Source organism: Balaenoptera acutorostrata, chromosome 2 (genome assembly GCF_949987535.1).
Source record: "Balaenoptera acutorostrata chromosome 2, mBalAcu1.1, whole genome shotgun sequence".
NCBI classification, from domain to species: domain Eukaryota; kingdom Metazoa; phylum Chordata; class Mammalia; order Artiodactyla; family Balaenopteridae; genus Balaenoptera; species Balaenoptera acutorostrata.
In genome coordinates, this window is record NC_080065.1 from 8,894,151 (window position 1) to 8,899,066 (window position 4,916).

The 4,916-nt window shown below is 37.9% G+C and overlaps 1 pseudogene; it reads right to left on the reverse strand.

The window, feature by feature from the left end:
• Nucleotides 1–1,716: 1,716 nt before the first annotated feature.
• Nucleotides 1,717–2,045, reverse strand: LOC103020933 (60S ribosomal protein L35a-like; annotated as a pseudogene).
• Between the last annotated feature and the right edge of the window lie 2,871 nt (nucleotides 2,046–4,916).

Consider the following 4,916-nt stretch of genomic DNA (forward strand, 5'->3'; position numbering starts at 1 on the left):
TAAGGAAGATGTGGCACGTACGTACAATGGAATATTACTCAGCCATAAAAAGAAATGAAATTGAACTCTTTGTAGTGAGGTGGATGGACTTAGAGTCTGTCATACCAAGTGAAGTAAGTCAGAAAGAGAAAAACAAATACTGTATGCTAACACATATATATGGATTCAAAAAAAATGGTTCTAAAGAACCTAGGGGCAGGACAGGAATAAAGATGCAGATGTAGAGAATGGACTTGAAGACATGGGGATGGGGAAGGGTAAGCTGGGACGAACTGAGATAGTGCCATGGACATATATATACTACCAAATAAAAAATAGATAGCTAGTGGGAAGCAGCCATATAGCACAGGGAGATCAGCTTGGTGCTTTGTGACCACCTAGAGGGGTGGGATAGGGAGGGTGGGAGGGAGACACAAGAGGGAGGAGATATGGGGATATATGTATATGTATAGCTGATTCACTTTGTTATAAAGCAGAAACTAACACACCATTGTAAAGCAATTATACTCCAATAAAGATGTTAAAAAAAATAAAAGAAGTTGATAAGTGGTTTCTATGGACTATGCCACTTGCATAACACTAGCAACCTGTGATGTTACACATCCATAGCTCAATTTTATGAAAAGGTTCAGAGAGGTAAAATAATGTTTCCAAGCTCACACAGATAATAAATAACACTGTAAATTACATCAAAATAAGGATGCTTGTTGTTGATTTGAAATTGAAGGTATCAGTTAAATTTAGATAAGTAGACAGATACTGGTTTTTTCCAAGAAGAGTCTATGATGGTGAATGCTTGGAAAGATCTTTTTTGAGTTTCTCCTAGACCTGAGAAATAGCAAAGCATTTATATAAAATACAGTGCTTCCTAGTCCTTGTTTATCAGCAATCCAGCGCTTCCCAAAATTACTTTTACCAAAATTATTCCCCTTCTTTACAAGTATATTTGACCTTAACAACAACAGCTGAGGTTTGCCTGAAACTCTTCTAAGCACTTACATTAACTTGTTTCATCCCCAAAACAACCCTCTAATACAGGAGGAATCATCTCTCCCGTCTGAAAGATGAAGAAACAGCCTAGAGAAACTAAGTAACTTTTCCAAGGTCACATGAAGAACGAGTGGTCCTGCAGACCACAAAGCACAGGGTTTGATATTTTCAGTAACAATGAAAATGTTTCATGACCCATGTATTGGGAGAAAGAGAAGGAAATGTTTCAAGGAAAATGAAAGGAAACAAGAGGAAAAGGAATAACAATTGAGTCCCGAGTTTGGTCATGTGTCATCTCTCACTTTCTCTCAGTTAATACTCACAGCCTCCCTTGACATAAGTGCCATTCGTACTGTAGAGATAAGAACACAGGTTCAGAGAGACTGATTCTCCTGCCCAAAGTCACACAGCTACTATGTGACTGAGCCAAATGTTCCCCTGCATTTTCACTCATCTGAATGGTCAGTCTTGTGGCTTTCTGTGGGACCCCGTTGCAATTCTCACCTTCCATGGGCTATAGTCATTCTTGAATTCATTCATTTGGTGAATATATCTTGAGTGCACTGTGCTGGGTCTTGCAGTGCAGCAGTGAACAACACAACTCAAGTCCAAGTTCTCCTTGGGATGAGCAACCTCAGATTGATGTCAATACTGGACAACAATTGCTTTTTTTTTTTTTTTTTTTTGAACAAATCCACACTCTTTTTTATTTACTTTTCAATAAGTTTAAATCCTTGAAGGGTACAGCATCACATGGATTCTGTGTCCAATGGCCTTAGCAGGAAGGTTGCTTCAGACTTTGGCATGAACCATGCCACTGTTTCCACGAGCGTGAGTTCTTTCCCCAAATTACTCTGGTTTTGTTAGATTTTCCACCAGGAGTTACTGTGTTGTCCTTTGCTTTGTACACATAAGGACATCTCTTGCCTAGATAGAATTCAGTTTCATCTCAAGTATATACACCTTCAGTTTTCAGGAGAGCTGTGTGCTCCCTCTGGTTCCACACCCCGCTTATAGCCAGCAGAAATGCCCTTGGACCACAGCCTTCCAGACATATTTGTCGTTTTAGAAGTTCTGGTCCCAGGAGGCTTCCACAGGGTCTAAGATTGCTTCGATAACAATTGTTAACGTGGGGTCTTTAATGCCTTCCTGCTTGTTTGCTGGCACAAACAATTTCCATTTTGGAAAGATGCTACTTCACTGGCTTGATTAAGTTTGGTCAAGAGTTTTCTTATTGTTTGTGCTTTTGCAGTGCATTATGCAGAAAGCAGTGGTGTGATTTTTTTAAACCACTTTGTTGAGGTATAAATGACATGTAAAAAGCTGTACATATTTAATGTATACAACTCGATGAGTTTGGTGATAGATATAAACCCATGAAACCATCACCGTTATGAAGGCCAAAAAGACATCCATCACGTCCCAAAGTTTCTTTCCACCCCTTTTATAATATCGTGTATATATGTGGTAAGAAACATAAGATCTATCTTCTCAACAAATTTTAAGTATCCAATACAGTACTGAGATCTATAGGCACTATGCTATATAGTAGATAGTCAAAGAGTATAGAGTTTCAATTATGTAGTATAAGTAACTTCTGGAGATCTATACAGCATGTGATTTCCACATGATAATAAAAGCTACTCCTAAATGCATTTTTTTCTCACTCTCTGTCTCTCTTATTTCCTCATCTAAGAATCAGGGACATGACCATCAGGCACTAATTCCACTAAATTATATCATTCCCCATTCCATGCTTTTAAAATACGAATTCTGGGTTGATTAGCCTGCTAGATTACCAACACTTCAGTGTGAGTTCTGTTCTACATCGTTCAATTTATGGCAGCAAGTGTCAGCAGAGCCTGAACATATTAGCTGCTTAAGAACAAAAAGAGACATGGATAGGGAGGAAACAGAGAAAGAAATGTAGGCAAAATGTCAGGGTTCATTTGCATCTCAATGCAGCAGAGAAAGAAATCAAGATGAGAGAGGTCATGAGCCCACCTTTGCATCGTGTCCCTCCTCCACTCCACACTGTAGGACCAGAGGAGTGAAGGTAAAGCACTTGAGTTTGACCTGTTTTTCCCAGCTTATGGGCACAACCTAATAAACACCACCAAATAAACTGACTTTCATCATTGGCAAGATACAATGGGGCAACACTTTTAAGAGTCATCATTGAATTAAGAGGTAAGTGGAATCCTCCTTACCTGCTCCATTTTTTTATTTTTACTAAGTAAAATACTAATTTTATTGATTTTTCTTTATATTTTTTATTGTATGTAAAGTAAAAAGAAACAACCTTTGGACATCAGATGAGGCAGAAAACACAGATGCAGCAATCATTGATGTAGGCAATGGATAAAGGCATAACTTTTTCCAGATCAAACAGATCAGCCAGAATACACACCCACCGAGAAGTTAATCGATAAGATCAATGGACAACTCTGAAGGTTACAAGAAACAATTAGTTATTGAGGGCAAATAAAGGCATTGCCATAGACTTTTCTTTTGAAAACATCCATTCAATTTATTGAAGGACGGATTCATCTACCTTTCTACATGTTGTGATAAAGATGACCTTGAGGGAAGTCAAGAAATCTTAGGTCTAATGGTATGTACTGGGGAGAGCCCTTGTCTCTGTCCACTGCAGATCTTTTTATATTAGGATTTCTAATAAGAAATGGCAAAGCAAGATGGATGACTTTTATTCCTTGGGCTAAATAGACTGTACAGGTATATGTGTGTGAATATATAATTGTAACACTGTATGTGTACACAGAAAGTATTATTTGTCATTGTTACCATAATTATTTATTTCAATACCTTCTGTTAACTTGTCTAAGATAAAAGATGTGAAACTAACTGTACAATTTCCCTTGAAATCATGAGATTCATTGCTCATTCTCAGATTAGACACACATTGGTGGTAAGCAAAGAAAACTTCCAGAATGCTGAACAGGACTGCCTCTTTCTAGAACAAGGGCTGGGGCAGAAGTCATCTCCTAGTCAACACAAGCCAGATCCTGCTTCCAAGCATGTTTTGTTTATTCCAGCTGTTGTTTTAGAACATTTGTGCATATTTAAATATTTAAATATCAGTAGTATTCCCGCAAAAATCTGGATATTTATCTACTCTTGAAAATCTGGATCTGACCACAGGTGGTCTCACATTCCCATATGGTCACCACTGGTTCAAGCCAAACAATTTTTTTTTTTTTTTTTTGCTGTTGTTCCCACCCTGCCCCTTCTTCATTCACTTAACTGCCCTGTAAGAATGTAAGTTTGTGACCCTTTGGATAGGGGTTGGACTTCAACTCCACAAATTCAACAACTTGAATCAAATTCACACAAGGTTGATTCAAGCACAAAACATCTGTATTTCAGTATACAAAGAGCCTACCTGATAAATAAAATGCCTATCTGCTAACCTACCATAAGAAGTATTGACAAAATTATTCTCCTCAAGGGATCAGTGTGTTCTCTCTCAGGCATCCATGTCTATAAAAGAATCAAGCAGACAATGTTTGGTGACCCAGTAATTGATACAAATAAGTGGTTAGATCATCTTAAAGACAAGCTGTCATGTTAAGATGCACCATCTCCTTCTAAGATGCCCACCAACGTTATGTTCCTCCTCGGGCCATTTGCTCAGGAAATGAATGTTAAGATTTTTTTTTTTAACAGCCCCCAAATCTATGAAGATGGCTCAAAATAGGTGGGTGGGTCACTGCCCCTCTGTTCCCAACCACCAGCATCAGTAACATACACGCATACTTCAGTGAGAGCACCTCACTTTTTTTACATTCTTTCTTATTTATGTTAAATAGTAAAATAATGATCATGGCAAATTTTAATGAAGATGAGAAGTAAAGAAAAATGTTTTCAAAATACAGACAGTGATATCTTAAGGAAGTTTAATCTTT